Below are 17,771 nucleotides of genomic sequence, written 5' to 3'. Positions count from 1 at the left end.
CTCTGAGGATAACCAGCTGCTACATTTCACCTAGCCATCTCCTTGCAAAATTCCTCATTCCAAACATCCGTAACAGGTATTGACCTCCATTTAGCACAGCTTTACACATATTAGCCCAATCTGCTGGCGTCATGTTCAAGTTGTTAATGGATTCGATCAAGCTTACAGTGAAGGGTGCTTGAGGACCATAGGTTGTTACAGCCTCTTTTAGCTGCTTCAGTGTTTTAAAATTTAAAGCATGGTGAATTTGGTGCCCTCCAACCTCAAATACAGAACATGTTAATACTTAAGATCCTGTCTCAGGATCTGAACTATCAACTGCGGTGGTTGCGGGCCTTCTAGCATATGGAGGTGGTATTGTTATTTGGACATTCACGTTCTCCGGTGATAGAAAGGTGTTAGTAACATACTCCTGTAGAGGTGGCACTGTTGGTTGAACACTTACACCCTCTAGAGATAGAAAGTTGTTAGTAGCAGTCTCATTTTGTAACTTTCACGATGATGGATTTTTCTGCTCTAAGCTTTGTTCCTCTATCTTTGTCTGAACTAAAGGCTTTGCACTAAGCAAACCAGATACAAATGTCCACAATGGCAATGTGCCAACTGGCAGTGTCCCTGGGCTGTTCTTTTCTATTCTTTTTAAATCTTCACCATGATGGTTCCATTGTGATACATTTAACAACTCCTCTTTAAAAAGTCATGGTCTACATTTTTGTATTGTATCAATGTATGCCCTGACTGTTCTTGATTTTCCTGAGTTGCCTCCTTCCTTAACAAATTACTTAACACTCTTTCAGTTTGTTTTTTACTAATATCTGATCCCGTATTTCTACTATAATACAACCCAACAAGATGACGCCATACAAAACCGCGACAGAATACAATAAAAAGGGAACAACAAAAAGTCATTATAGCCTTTCTATCCTCCTGACATGTGCATCCATCCTTTCTCCCTATCTGTTCCTCAGAAGTAAATAGTTTTTCCTCAGATGTGAGCAGGTTTGCTTCTGTCTCACTCATGTCCAGAGACAGGCAACTTAAAACAAATGTGAAGCAAAACAAAAGAGTAATCTTTAAATGGCTACCCTCCTCGTGCCCTTCCCTCAGGGACGAGCATTTTACCTTATCACTTACCCTTAGTCACTCCCCATGCGAGCCACCAAATGCTGCAGTCTGGCTGGGCACGATTCTGTAGCCACTTGTCAAAACAAACAAACTTTATTTTTAGAACCACACACGCCAAACAAAACAGCTCCTCAGGAAAAACTCTCAGAACCCAACTGCCAACACCGGCTTCCCACAAGCCTCTCTCACCCCCACAAGCCTCTCCACCTCCCACAATCCTCCTGCTCTTGAGGACGATTGACTCGTTCACCTGGGCAGAGCCAAATAAAGTCCCCCAATGAGCAGCACAGAAGTTTTATCACACACCTTCACACCACATGTTGTGGGTCAGGGTCTGCAGGAGAATGCACCAACCAGGCTTCTGAAAAAGCAAGGAAACAGCCCAATAAGCATCACCTCAGAGGAGCCAATCAACTGGATTTTGCTGGGGCCGCTGTGAACCAATCATCAGCTGGCAGTCTGAAACGGTGGGGAAGCAGCTCAATTAGCATCTCCATTGAGCATTACCACAGAGGAGCCAATCAGCTAGATGTTGCTGGGCCGCTGTGAGCCAATCATCAGCTGGCAGCTGAAAGTTTGCCAGCAGCTGGAAGTTAGCTGGGGCACCTTCGGCTGTGGCTTTCAACAGTGTGATACCAGTTAGGATTCTATATGTGCATACAAAAATATTTGTTCTGAATAGGCTACAGAGATAGGGAGACAGGAATTCGCATTTTTGTTAACTTTAAAAACACATTGATAAATTTCAATTAAAAATTGACTAGATTTATAACACCTCCCTTTTTCATGAAAAAGGAAAGTCCAACTATAAACAATACCTCCTGTGAACTGCTTGTATTTCTACTCTCTTTGGGTTATTTTTCTCCATCATATTAGGAATAGTAGTCATAGTCTAGTAGAGTATGGGTTAGTGTCAGGGATTCAGTATTTCGAATGGAAAAGTGGAAAGTGAATCCAATGTGTATGCAAATATGTGCTACAAAAAATCTTCCCACTCTCATCAAGAACAATGTCTTGACATTACCTTAACCACAAATAAGACACAATTAGAGAAGAAGAGTTATAAAATCTGTGAATACATATCTGGAATGGAATATGCTCATGAGTTTAAAAACTTGGAGGTGGTAGAGGAGTTCCCAAAAGAAGGGACAGGGTAAACAATCCTCAAACATGGAGCTCTGCTGGCCTAAATACTTCTTGAGAAACTTCCTCTGAGGTTGGGCATTTGAAATATATGTTGTTGTCAGGAGGTTTAGCTTCCTTTGTAGTGACAACATCAAAGCTGGGTCTGCATCTATGTGACCTGGAGGACATGTTTCTTAGTTTCCAATTAACAGGAGGCAACAGTGCTGATTTCTCTCTTCGTAGGTAAACTGTGGCCACTGGGGGCTAAGTGTCTCCCCATGTGGAATGTGAAGCAATTAGGTCATCCTCCACTTTTCGTGATGTTTCTTGCTGCTGCACTGGGTGTTTGGTATTTGCTTCATGAAATGCAAGAAGTTCAACTGAGACACAGTGCTGGAGGGAGTTCTTCCACATGTTGTGGGTCAGGGTCTGCAGGAGAATGCACCAACCAGGCTTCTCTCTCACATAACTTGCCACCTTGAACATAGCAACCTGATTGTGAATATTGCCCTTAAACCTCTCCATATATTATGATGCCTTTACACAGAAGGGTCTGCTGGCTGCACCATGTCAGTCACAAGCCATTTGGAAGCCAATGGCGATTCCACATGGCCCCACCACAGAAGTTTTATCACACACCTTCACACCACTGCTCTAGCCCCATTACTAAGCAGACTCCAACTTACTGGCATCTCTGATCTACACCATTTTAATGAAACCCAGTCAATCAAGGCACTGTCTGATATCCTCATGATCAGCAAGAGGACATCCAAAGTTTCTCCAGGGCCACCTGGTCATGGGAATTTCACAAATTTTATGGTATTTTCTGCCCAATTTTTGAGGATGAAGCTGGAGGCACTGTGGATTCACTTCACTCAGAAACCAGTAAATGGTGAGGAAGCTCAGTTCAATGAAAGCTCTGGAGAACTCTCACAGGCAAGGCTTACCAAAGAGTGGCCAAAAGGTAACATGAAGCCAGGCCCATTGGGATCTACAATGTGAGGTAAACGTGTGTTTTGACTCTCAACTATGGCTGCCAAGTCTTTAATAATAAAATCATGTGATATCATGGCAGAGGTTCCCAATGTTCTGTGGAAAGTGACCCTGGGCCTAGATCTCAGTTTCCAAGGGCGACTCTCATGCGTGGCCTCCTAAAATCCCAACACATTTCATGGCAATACTTCTCTGAGATCAGATCCTGAACTCAGTCTCTAAGGGGAATCACACCAGAGTTCAAGCCCAGGTGGACCCAGTCATCTCTTCCAACCACCACACAAATGACAACAATTAAAACCAAAACACTCCCACATGGCCCTCATCTTCTTTCATATAGACACTCATCATAACCTCTGGCTGGAGGTTTCCATGAGAGGCACAGTCCAAGACAGTGTCCAAAATAAGCTCCCTTGCCCCTCATTTGCCTAAAGTTCGAGGGGAATGGACACCCTTCCTGTGATCCAGGAGTGATCAAATAGGCCTGCCATTAATACTGCATCGCTTCTCCAATTTGAGGCTTACTGACTATGGGGTTTATATTCTTTATGTGTATTGGAGTCATGAGAAAACCCAAGAACCAATGGGTAGCCTCTTCAGGGCTTTAAAGAACTCATTTGACCCAAAGGATCCCTATTCTCAGTTGATGGAGGTCAGCAACCTAACAGATGAAGGCAAGAGACTTTACTCACAATGATTAATCTTTTTGATATTTGGTTTTGGATACACTCATGGGATCTTTTTTAGATCCATCAGGTGCTGAGAATTTAAGCTACTGCCTCACACAGAACCAAGAGGCTGATTCAGACATATCCCTTTCTAAAGCATTTAAGCAAAGAGCCACAGGTGATGCTCATTCATTTCCATTTGAAAACTGTTTTCTTCAGGCTTCAAAATGGTGTGGCCTGAGGCAAAGCGCTTCCTGACATTCAGGGTAACAGAACCATATTTAAGCAAATGGCCCAAAGAAGTGTTTCACTACTGAGACTTTACTGTTCACAGTGATATCTAAGTTTTCTGAGATGCTCGCCATTCCCTTCAGCTATCAAGGACAAGGCCATGTCACAGAGCTTGTAGGTGGTACTTGGACACATAATGAAGAGCCTATTCTGGAGAGTGGCCAGAATTCAGGAAGAAAACAGGAACTTAGAAAGATAGTAGGTGTTGCCCATCAATAACTCAAGCTGCAGTCCTTTCATAAATTAGGCTGGATGAATGCTGGGATGCTTTCTACTAGACAGGACACATCCATTCATGCATTCTCTTTTCTAATGACTACAACCATGGACACAGTGGGATACACAGATATAGAAACACTCACCTTGTCAAACGACTTACTAGAAACAGTCCAATTCAAACCAAACAAACCGCCTTTTCTACCTATTCTCAGAACATAAGACAAAACAACAAAACCACAACCACACCCACAAAGGCAACTCCTTCCTCCAAGTAGGTCTGTGATATCTGGAGTGTCCTCTGACTTATGGGCCATACTATGTTCCCCCGAAATGGCCTGTCCTGTCTCAAAACCGGTCTCCTTGTCCAACTCTCTAAGGTTGTCAGGAGTCAGGGGTGAACCACTACGTGCGTTCTCAGGAAAGGCCCCTCTTCAGAGTTCTCCTGGCATTTGGCCATTCTCTCATCAGTAAGTACCTGCTGGGAGCCATTAGCCAAGTAGGTATGACAATTTTCTTGCCAGCGTACCCCCATGCTGTTTAGTGGAAGGACTCCTGGAAAGTGACCTTGCTCAAGGACCAGGGCAGAAACGTGTTTAGGGTGTTCCCTGTATAAGATAATCCAAGTTTAGGGTGTTCACGGTTTAGGAAGATTATTCCTTCCGGGAATAGGGCATATCCCGCTGCCTGAGTTTCTTTTGAGTTCTTAGGGTCAGACAGTATTTTTGGGAGACAGAAGCTCAGTGGAGGTGTGGATTTGGGCAGAGAACTTGAATTTCCCCAGAACATGTTTGTAGACGGCCGGTGTGAGATCGGGAATAAAGAATTGCTCTTGGAATCTACAAAGCTGTGAGTGGCTCCTGATTTCTGCCCAGCCAGACTGCGGCAGGTACCAAGAAATACTGACTCTGTCCTTGGTAAATCCAAACAAGTGTGACCACTGAGACAAAAACTGGGACGGGCACTGGGTGACTGGCTTCCTGGATCCCATGTTCAGAGAGTTCCATCACCAAAGAAATAAGGTGAGATCACTTTCTTCAGGAACTGAATGAAGTCGCTGCTTGGCAACTACTTTGTCCTAACAGTTGCTTCCAAGGGTCCTATGAGATGGAGGCTGCCACTACATCCTGTGACCCTGTACAAGTTAGAATGGTATATCAACCATAGGCACTTGGGAACAGCTCTCCACACAGGCCTTGTTTGTTCCAACGTCTCTACATTAGAAGAGGGAGGCTCATTCAGACACAAGCCTTCATCCTGACCAGGTTGTTTGCCATGGTAGATAACTTTTGCTCTTTCAGGTTCTTCATAGATGCCTACATTATCTCAAGGGATCATTTCTGCATGGACCGTTGAGGTTCTCAAGAGGTGGAAGATCCCCTACATTCCTGTATTGTAAGACCAACTCTGTCCCTGCTCTTCTGTAAAGTTAGATTGAGGGTACAATGTATGGTTAGGCTTAATAATATGTTCAATTTAGATTAGGAATCATTCTGCTGGATGAATAATGGTATTGGGAAGCTGTGATTTTATAAGAATATAGAGGAGAAATATAAGTATGAAAACAGAAATCTAGGTAAGATTTGAAGCCCAGAAGGGCATTGGGCCCTTGATTGGTATACTTAGCATTGAATAACGGTCTGCTTTGTTGTCTCAGATAAATCAATATACAATGGCATAGGAACATGTACCTTGGGTGATTGAATGTGAAAGAGAATATCCAGTCAAATGTGATAGTCGGTAGAATTACGAAGATATCTGTTCGGGTTAGGAAGGAGAGTGAGTATAGAATTTGGATAAAAAGTTCTTTATAATAGGGTTTCGCGTAGAGAATGAAGGTAAATATCAGCACATGTGAAGAGTCAGTCACAATGATGAACTGGGGAAAATATGTAGGAAAGCAGATATCAATAGAGACAATAGGGAATCAGGTAAAGTATAAAGTGAGTGACAGGATTAGACATTTGCAACAGGGTAAGATTGAATATATAATCTTAGGAAGAAAAAAATATGTAGTCACCAATAGGATTGACATTTGAGAGCATTAGGCAACCTGGACATGGATGTTTTTAGTAATCCATGTTCACTTTCCATTCAGGCTTTGGTACAATCGTGTGATCTTTTCATTTTGTGTCCAGAATATTACTGAGATAAAATGTATATGTAGATCCGGTGACATAAGTATTTCTTCCGCCATTTCTGGGAGCAATATTTTGAAGATGTATAAATTAGTATTATGGGTACAAATAGGTGTACACTCTGTCTATGAATATAGAGAAAATGCATGAATAGACCATATTTTGAATAAATGATATAAATATTTCCAACTTTAAATAGTGGATTAAATTGATAGCTGAAAATATACAGGATATCTGATATTGATATACATACATTCATTCCAAACATTTATACATATTATGATAATATTAGGATTATGGTTTATCATGAAAAGTGTGTGAGTTTTGCTTCCAAAGTGATTATGGAAATCGAAAATAATGTGTTTGGAAAGAAGTCTCATGAAAAGACCAGCCAAGAATCCTGGAGGAATACATGTGTTCTGAAGCAGGAAGTGATTGAAAGTGAAACAAATTCGTACAAATTTGTGAACTTGTGGGAGAAATACATATCCTATGATGTGCAAAAATGAAGAAATAGTATTGTACCAGTGTTGAATGAATATGAACGTCAAAATACACATCATGTCCCATAGAAATCTACATGCATTGATGTTAAACTGGATCAGTTACTGTAGAAATATTAGGATTTGTATGCACCATTCACTGAATTTAGTTTTCAAAACAAGGAAACAAATATGTGTTTCAGGTGGATGAATATTTCTGAGAACATTCTTGTGAAAAGTTGATGAAAAATCCACATACATGAACATGAATGAATTTAGGGAGTGTATATAAGACACATATATTTTATATTTTAAAAAATCTGGAGATTATATATATATATATATATATATATATATATATATATATATATATACATATACTAAAAAACACACACAGACATTAAAATGTAGCAATATATATGCAAATAGAAATTCATCATGAAATATATATCATCCACAGATGCAAAAATATTCATTTTCCTGAACATGGATTTATGTATAATATTGTACTACTAGGAAGCTCACGCATAGGTTGTATTTTCAGTTCCAACAGCGTGTAGGACGACTGATCTCTTCTCATAATTTGTATCTTCCATCAGCCACCTCAAAAATTTACATATGTTAACAGGTAGGATGCTATATGAGCATATAAAAATACATGTGGTGAATAGGCTACAGAGAAAGGGAGACAGGAATTCACATATTTGTTTACTTTAAAAACACATAGAGAACTATTTCAATTAAAAATTGACTAGATTTTTAACACCTACTGTTTATCATGCAAAAGGCAACTCGAGCCATACAGCATGCCTCCTCTGAACTTCTTATATTTCTATTCTGTTTGGGTAATTTTTCTCCATCATATTAGTATTAGTCGTCAGAGGCTAGTAGGGTATGTGTTTGTTTCAGGGATTCAGTATTTCAAATGGAAAATAAGAAAATGCATCCAATGTGTATGCAAATATGTGCTACACAAAAATATTCTCACTGTCATCCAGAACAATGCCTTAATATTACCATCGCCCCAAGTAAGACACAATTAGAAGAGGAGAGATAGAAAATCTGTAAAAATATATCTGGAATGGAAAATGCTCAGGAATTCACAAGCTTGGAGGTAGTAGATGTGTTTCCAAAAGTAAGGGACAGGGTAAACACTCCACAAACATGGAGCTATGTTGGCCTAAAGACATCTTTAGAAACTGCCTCTGAGGTTGGGCACTTGAAATATAGGTTGTTGTCAGGAGCTTTATCTTCCTTTGTAGTGAGAAAATCAAAGCTGGGTCTGCATCGATGTGACCTGGATGACATGGTCTCATATATTCCAATGAATATTAGGCAGCAATGCTGAATTCTCTCCTTGTAGATAAGTATGACCACTGGGGGCTAAGTGTCTCCCCGTGTGGACTGTGAAGCTATTTGGTCATCCTCCACTTTTTGTGGTGTTTCTTGCTGCTGCACTTGGGATTTGGTATTTGCTTCATGAAATACAAAAAGTTCAACTGGGACACAATGCTGTAGGGAGTTCTGTCACGTGTCGTGTGTGTGTCAGGGTCTGCACGAGAATGCACCAACCAGGCTTCTATCCCACATAGCTTGCCCCCTTGACAAATAGCAACCTGATTCTGAACATTGCCCTGAAACTTCTCCATTTAACAAGATGCCTTTATATACAAGGTTCTGCTGGCTGCACCATGTCAATTACAACCCATTTGGAAGCCAATGGCAGATCCACATGGCCCCCCCACAGATGTTTTATCACACACCTGCACAAAACTGCTATACAACCAGTAATAAGCAGGCTCCAACTTACTGACATCTCTGTTCTACACAATTATTATGAAACCCAGTAAATTAAGGCACTGTCTGATACACTCAAATCAGCAACAGAACATCCAAGGTTCTCCAGTGCCACCTGGTCATGGGAATTTCAAAAATGTCATGGTATTTATGTAGCCATTTTTCAAGGATGAAGTTGGAGGCACTGTGGGTTTCAATTCATTCAGGAACCATTAAATGTTGAGGAATATCATTTCAATGAGTGCTCTGGAGAACTCTCACAGGCAAGGCTTTCCAAAGATTGGCCAAAATGTTACATGAAGCCAGGCCCATAGAGGACTACAATGTGAGGTCCATGTGTGTTTTGACTCTCAACTATGGCTGCCAATTCTTTCAGAATAAAATCATATGATATCATGGCTGAGATTCCCTATACTCTGTGGAAAGCCACCCTTGGTCTAGATCTCAGTTTCCAAGGGCGACTCTCATGCGTGGCCTCCAAAATTCTTAACACAATTCATGGCAATGCTTCTCTGAGGTCAGTTCCATAATGCAGTCTCTAAGGGGAATCACACCAGAGTTTAAACCTCGGTGGACCCAGTCATCTCTTCCAACCGCCACACAAATGACCAAAATTAAAACCAAAACACTCCCACATAGCCCTCATATTCTGCCATATAGACACTCATCATAACCTCTGGTTGAAGGTTTCCATGAGAGGCACATCCAATGACAGTGTCCAAAATAAGCTCCCTTGCCCCTCATTTGCCTAAAGTCATTGTGGCCCGGACAGCTTCCTGTGAACCAGGAGTGATCAAATATGCCTGCTCTTAATGCTGCTCTGCTTCTTCAATTTGAGGCCTACTGGCTGTCAGGTATAGATTCTTCATGTGATTTGGAGTCATGAGTAAACCCAAGATCCTCTGTAGGGCTTTGAAGACCTTATTTGACCCAAAGGATCCCTATTCTCACTTGATGGAGGTCAGAAATCTAAGAGAGAAAGACTAGAAGCTTCATCCACAATAACTGATCTTTTTGCCATTTTGGTTTTTGATGCAAACATGGGATCTTTCTTTAGATCCATCTGGTGCTGAGAATCTAAGCCACAACCTCACACAGGGCCGAGATGCTGATTCAGACACATCCCTTTCCAAACCAATTAAGCAAAGAGCCACAGGTGATGACCATTCATTTCTATTTGAAAACTATTTTCTTCAGGCTTCACAAAGTGTGTCCTGAGGCAAAGACCTTCCTGACATTCACGGCAACAGAACAATATCTAAGCAAAAGACCCAAAGCAGGGTATCTCCACTGAGACTTTCTTGATCACACTGATATCTGAGTTTTCTGAGATACTCCCATTCCCTTCAGCTATTAAGTGCATGGCTATTTCACAGAGTTTGGAGGTGTTACAAATCTTGGACAAAAAACGATGAGCCTATTCTGGAGAGTTGCAGAATTCAGGAAGAATACTGGAACTTAGGAAGATAATAGGTGTTGCCCATTATAAGCAAGCTGCAGTCCATTCATAAATTGGGCAGGATGAATGCTGGGAGTTTTCAACTAGAAATGACACATCCATTGATGCATTCTCTTTACTAATGTCTACAACAACTGACACAGTAGGATACACAGACATAGAAACACTCGCTTTGTCAAATGACATACAAGAAACTGTCCACCCCAAACCGAACAAACCGACTTTCCAACCTATTCTCAGAACATGAGACAAAACCATATACTCACACCCACACTCAAAAAGGCACCTCCTTCCCCAAGTAGGTCTGTGACTATATGGAGTGTCCTCTGACTGGGGGGCTATACTATGTTCCCCCAAAATGTCCTGTGCGGTCTCAGATATTGCCTCTTTTTCCAACTCTGTGAAATTGTCAGGAGCCACTGGTGAGCAACTACCTGCTTTCCCAGGAAAGGCCCCTCTTCAGAGCTCTCCTGGCATTTGGCCATCCTCACATAAGTAGGTACCAAGAAAGACTGAGCTTGTCCTTGGTAAACCCAAACAAGTGAGCCCACAGGGACTTTGACTGGGACTGGCTCTGGGTGCCTGGCTTCCTGGATCCCTAGTTCAGAGAGTTCCATCACCAAAGAAGTTAAGTAGGTCAATTCCTTCAGGAACTCAATGAGGTCACTGCCTTGACAACCACTGTGTCCTAACAGTTGCTTCCAAGGGTGCCATGACATGGAGGCTGCCCCTACTTCCTGTGATACTTTCACAAGTTAGAATGGTATATCAATCATAGGGACCCGGGAACAGCTCTCCACACAGCCCTGGTTTGGTCCAACTCCTCTACATTAAGAAGAGAGAGGCTGATTAATACACATCCCTTCGTCCTGACCAGGGTATTTGCCTTGGATGATGACTTTTGCTCTCTTTGGTCCTCCTTAGCTGCCTACATCTTATCCAGGGATCATTTCTGCATGGACCTTTGAGGTTCTCAGCAGTGGAGGATACCCTACATTCCTGTATTGTAAGACCAACACATTACCTGCTCTTCTGTAAAGTGAGATTGAGGGAACAGTGCATGGTTAGGGTTAATAAAAGGTTCTATTTGGGTTAGGAATCATTCTGTGAGATGAATAATGGCATTGGGAACCTGAGATATTTATAAGAATATAGAGGTGAAATATAAGTTTGAAAACAGAAATCTAGGTAAGATTTGAAGGCCAGTAAGGCATTATGCCCTTGAGTGGGATACTTAGCTTTGAATTATATTCTGCACAGATGTCTCAGTTGAATTGATATACATTGGCATAGTACCTTGTACCTTCGATGATTCAATGTCAAAGAGAACATCCAGTCAAAACGGGATAGTCAGTAGAATTTGGATGATATTCGGTAGATTTTGAAAGAAGAGTGAGTATAGGAGTGGGACCAAAAGTTCTTTAGCAATAGGCTTTCAGGTAGATAGTGAATGTAAATGTCAGCACATGTGAAGAGTCAGTCACAATAATGAACTGGGATAATATGTAGGGAAGCAGATATCAATAGAGACATTAGGAAATCCAGCAAAGTATAAAGTGAGTGATAGGATTAGACATTTTCAACATGGTTGAGGTTGAATATATAATCTTAGGAAGAAACAAATACGTAGTCACCAATAGGATTGACATTTGAGAGCATTAGGCAACCTGGACATGGATGTTTTGCTACAATCATAAGTGTCATATTTTCTTTTTGTGTAAAGAATATTACTGTGATAAAATGTATATGTAGATCAGGTGACATGAGTAATTTTTCCAACACTTCTGGGAGCTACATTTTGAAGATGAATAAATTAGTATTGGGGTAACAAATACATGTACCCTGAGTCGATGAATATAGAGATAATGCATGAATAGACCATACTGTGAATAAATAATATAAGTGGTTCCAACTTTAAATAATGGATTGAATTGAGATCGGAAAATATACAGGGAATCTTATATTGATATACAATCATTCATTCCAACCAGTTACACAAGTAATGGTAAAATTAGGGTTGTGGTATATCATGAAGAGTGTTTGAGTGTGCTTCAAAATGATTATGGAAATCAAAAATAATGTGTTTGGAAAAAAGTGTCATGAAAAGACCAGCCAAGAAACCAGGAGGAATACGTGTGTTCTGAAGCAGAAATGATTGAAAGTGAATCAAACGCCTATAAATTTGTGAACTTGTGGATGAAATATATATCCTATGATGTGCATAAACTGAAGAAATTGTAATGTACCAGTGTTGAATAAAATGAACTTCAAAATACACATCATGTCCCATAGAAATCTACTTGCATTGATGTTAAACTGGGTCAGTCACTGTAGAAATATTAGGATTGCATGCACCATTCACTGAAGTTAGTTTTCTGTACTAGGAAACAAATATGTATTTCAGGTGGATGAATATTTCTGAGAATAATCTTGTAAAAAGTTGATTATAAATCCACATACATGAACATGAATGAATTTAGAGAGTGTACATAAGACACATATATTTCATATTTTGAAAAATCTGGAGAGTGTATATATATATATATATACAAAAGACACACACAGACAATAAAAAGTAGAAATATATATGCCAATCGAAATTCATCATGAAATATATATTATTCACAGATTCAAAAATATTTATTTCACTAAAAATGGTTTTAAGTATAATGTTGTTCTACTAGGAAGCTCACCCATAGGTTGAATTTGCAGTTCCAACAGCATTTATGGGGAGTGATCTCTTCTCACAATTTGTATCTGCCAACTCAGTCACCTCACAAGAATATACGTGTGATACCAAGTAGGATTCTATATGTGCAGATAAAAATAAATGTGCTGAATAGACTACAGAAAAATGGAGACAGGAATTCACATATTTGTTAACTTTAACAAATTTTTAAAAACACATGGAGAACGATTTCAATTAAAAATTAACTAGATTTATAACACCTACCCTATATCATGCAAAAGGCAAGTCCAACTATACACCATGCCTCCTTTGAACTGCTTGTATTTCTATTCTGTTTGGTTTATTTTTCAGCATCATATTAGGATTATTAGTCAGAGTCTAGTAGGGTATTGGTTAGTGTCAGTTGTCCTGGCAGGCCGGACACATCAATGTGGGCGGCAAACCTAGTTGGGGAGGAAAGAAAGGACAAGAGACACAAGAGATGACAGCAAGACAGGAGTTCTGATCATGCTGCAAACTTTTATTGTTCTCACATGGGAATTTACATGCTGCAGATGGGAAAGCTCTCTTGTCGGCAGTTGCAGGATGTCTTCACAAAGTGAGATAACCTCAGGATGTTTCAGGAAGACAGATGGCTGCAGGATTTCTCAGGGTTATAGATGGCTGCGGGATGTCTCCCAGGCAGGATATCTCCCAGGGGGCTGTTTTTTGTCAGTGTCAGGCTATTCTTTGAGGGAGAACTTTCTTCTAGCCCCTGACATCAACCTTTTTCTTATATAAAATATTTGACCATACTTTACCCACTATATTTTTAGGGGGTGATAGAGGCTCTTTTTATCTAGGAGGCCTTAGAATATCTCCTGATCTGAGTGAGCGTATTCACTACGAGATTTCGTGGTGGCCTTGGTATGTTTTTGGAGGAGATGGCTTTGAGGGGAAGCATGCCAACCGCCATGCCCGAAAGTGTGTCTCTCAGAGGTCTTGGGTTTTTGGATCCGTGGATCCATCCTTCTGCAGTCCTTCCTGCACCCTCCGTTATTATGGCCTAAAGTCCTCACTCCATGGGTGCGTCCTCCCCCAAGTGGAGGGTCCATGGAGGACAAACACTTATGGCAAGGGCGGAAGATGGTTGGTCAGAGTTGTTACTTATAGATTAATGTAAGAAAGAGAGATCTGTGGGGATGTAAAGTTAAGAAATAAGCCTGTGAGAAGGGTAGAACATCCTTTTAAATGTTGGCAGCACAGTCTTCCAGCTCCAGACGATGATAGTGGACCTGTATGGGCTTAGAGGCCAAAATATTAATGTGTTCTTTAATAAATTGTACCAGCCTGTTTATAATACAGAGTTCTATGGACACAATTAAAAGTAAACCCAACAAAGGGCTTAAGAGGGGAAGAAGGTAGGGTAGAAATCCAATAAACCTATTCCAGAGGGGATTTTCAAAAAGTTCCCTTTGTCTCTTTTCTAGATCTTCTTGAAGCTGCTTAATTTTAGTGCGTACTATGTCTGATTTATTGTCATGAAAGCAGCATCATTCTCCTAAGGACAAGGAAATACCTCCCTGGTTAGCTGTCAGCAAATCTAAGCCTCGTCTGTTTTGAAGGAACACTTCTGCCAGGGAGTGTATTAGTTTGTGCAAATCTTTAATGGTTCCTGATAGAGTTTGTACATCATTTATAAGTTGTTGAGACAGGCGATGGTAAGAGTGTATAGCAGTGCTAAGCCAGCTGTACCTGTGCCCACAGCAGCTGTTATTCCAAGGCTGGCAAGGAGTGGTAAGGCCTGTATTGCCCGCCTGTGTCTTTTGACTAAGGTGTCTAGGCTAGGAATGCATAGAGGTTCGTCTCTTTGGACAATAGTTATATCAGGGAGTAATAAGGCAAGAACACAGCCAACGATCCAATTCCCTGGAAGCATGGGGAAGGCCGAGTTTCCTCCACACATAAAAACTGTGCTATTGCGGGGACAAAGAGATGGGGTGGGTGAGGAATAATTTTATACTGTTGAGCAATTTCCAAAGGAAGAAACTCCAACATCAATATCATAGGTATTATTCTGCATCATGCCTAAAAGACATAATGTAAAAGTGCCAATAGGCTGTACTTTAAAAGGAAATCTGTGTTGGCATGTATTATCATTGTCTATGATAGAATTAACAGGAATTGCCCTAGGCATGATTGACCCTGTTGTCATGCAGAGCCAGCAATCACAAGCAAGAGTGGGGTTGGAATCATTAAGCAAGGAGAAGGTAGTTTCCAAAATATCTAATGTATTGTTATCTAAACCTGGGTACTGGGATTTAGGCTACATTAATGGATGATATGTGAGCTCAGGGATTTGGGGTTTCAAAAGTTTGATTATCTGAGGATGCTTGACAGCATCATTGGGTCCTCCACCATGAGAGACCCCTGTAGGGGCCTTAATGGGCCAGCAGGAAGGTTTACCTACAGTGCCTTGGCACCCAGCTGACTGTAGCTTGGTGTATTTGCCTTCTCGTGCCCGGTCAAAAAGAAGGGGGGGATAATAAATAGTGGTCAACCCTGCTGCATGAGTTTTAGTTAGGGAGGCTTCAAAAAATTGTTCTCCCTGCCTGTTAACACAAATTGAGGCCGTGCATAAAAAGAGACATGCATCCCTTGGGTATGCATACAAGTTGCAGAACAATTCTGGAGAGCTTTACTTGTACTAGGAGGAATATTTTTTGGCTTCTTAACACATACCCATTTAGGCTGATGAACTCCTCAGAGTTCATGGTCATCCTCGGAACGGAGATAAGCCACCTTAGTCATGCCGTCAGCAGTCTCTGTCCAACTAGTGGGACCCTGAGTCCAAGATCCTCCCTTGCATTCACAGGGAGGGCCAAAAAGGTACTCCATAATGTTGGAAGGTGGAGGGCCAAGGCCTCCATGTACAAACCTGTTCATCAGAAGTGCCTTAAGTAGGATCTTCACACAGATTGTTGGCTGCATCTGAAAAAGGAAAATTTGTCCTCAGGGGGAGGGCCTCCGTCCCTGTGTTGAGGTAAGTCATTAACCTGTTTAATCAGCCGTTCTGGTTAGCATCTTGGGGCTGCTTGCTCTTGGTCCCAAACACAAGCTAAGCCTCCTCCCCAGATGAGAACAGGATCTGGGCCTTTCCATTTATTTGTAAGGGGAATGCACCACATAACAGGTGGGCGAACAGAATTGGACGAGGGATGCCAGTGTCTGTCTGCGGCCGAATGCCTTCACTGTCTATAGTAAGAAAAACAAGGGAAAATAATGAATGTTCAGGCTATGCCTGGGAGTGGTAAATACAAGGGCGGAAGCTTTAAGGCGGGTTAGCCAAGTCTTTAAGGTAATGTGGGCACGTTCCACAATGCCTTGGCCCTGAGGCTTGTATGGAATTCCAGTAGTATGACAAATTTGCAATGTAGCATTAAACTGTTTAAACTTGGCACTAGTAAATGCAGGACAATTCTCTGTTTTAATATGTATTGGTTTACCCATTACGGAAAAGGCTGAAACAAGATGAGATAGGACATCTTTGGTAGCCTCTCCAGAATGTGGTGATGCAAAAATAAAGCCAGAGAAGGTATCAAAGAAACGTGTATAATTCGTTTTTCCAAATTCAGGAAAATGAGTAACATCCATTTGCCAAAACTGATTGGTCAGTAATCCTCGGGGGTTAACTCCCAAGTGTTGAATGGGGAGGGAGACATCGCAAACAGGGCATGCTTTTACTATTTCTCGTGCCTATTGCCTGGTAATTTTACAAAGTAATCGAAGGCTCTGGGAATTTAGATGGTGAAGATTGTGTAACTCCGTGGCCTTTTGAATGGAACCAACAGAAATTGGAAAGATGGAACGAGTTGCTGCATCAGCTTAGGCATTACCTTGTGTTAGAGGGCCGGGAAGATCAGAGTGTGCCCTGATGTGTCCTAAGAAAAATGGGTGTTGTCTGGCATGAATTAGCTGCTAAAGCTGGTGAAACAGAAAGGCTGCATTGGAAGAAGCCTTAATGACGTGTGAAATCTCCAGCAGGGGCACAGAATGAGCAATGTAGGAACAGTCTGTATAAATATTAACAGGATTATCAAAAAATGTTATAAAAACTTGTGTTATGGCAAACAATTTCACAAACTGTTCTGACTGATAGACAGTATCAAAGGTGGTAGGCTGGTTATTGACAACAAAGACCATTACTGGAACCGTCTGTAAAGACAGTAAGGGCTTGAGGAATGGAAGCTTTTTGAGTAATTTTGGGAAAAATAAATTGATGTAACTGGACAAAAATGTAAAAGGGGGTAATTGGGGAGGTGGTTATAAATTGTTCCCAAAAAGCCTGATAGGGCAATACCCCATTCACTCGCTGTCTGTAGTAAAAATTGGGTTTGGTCCTTAGTATATGGAATTAAAATATTATCAGGGTCTTTGCCAAAATGTTGTCGAGAAAGCAAATGACCTTTAATAATTATCAAAGCTACCTGAGCAAGATAAACAGTAATAACCTTGGAGGATGTGGTGGGCAAATGGACCAAAAGCAAGGGGCAGCCTTTATTTTTAAAATGTGGATCTTGCTTCCAAAATATTCCTGTGGGTGTATAAGGAGTGTGTAAAATAACCAGAACCCGAGGATGGTTATAAGAAATTTGTGTAACAAACTGTTGGGCAATGGCTTCTGTGACTTGGTTTAATGCCTGTCATGCCTCGGGAGTAAGCTTTTGAGGAAATGAGGGGTGGGAATCACCTCTCAAAATATCATTAAGGGGCAAAAGTACACAAGTGGGTAATTTTAAATATGTTCTT

Source organism: Callospermophilus lateralis, unplaced genomic scaffold, assembly GCF_048772815.1.
Source record: "Callospermophilus lateralis isolate mCalLat2 unplaced genomic scaffold, mCalLat2.hap1 Scaffold_1008, whole genome shotgun sequence".
NCBI lineage: Eukaryota > Metazoa > Chordata > Mammalia > Rodentia > Sciuridae > Callospermophilus > Callospermophilus lateralis.
The sequence above is the reverse complement of the archived record's forward strand: the minus strand, read 5'-3'. Positions refer to the sequence as shown.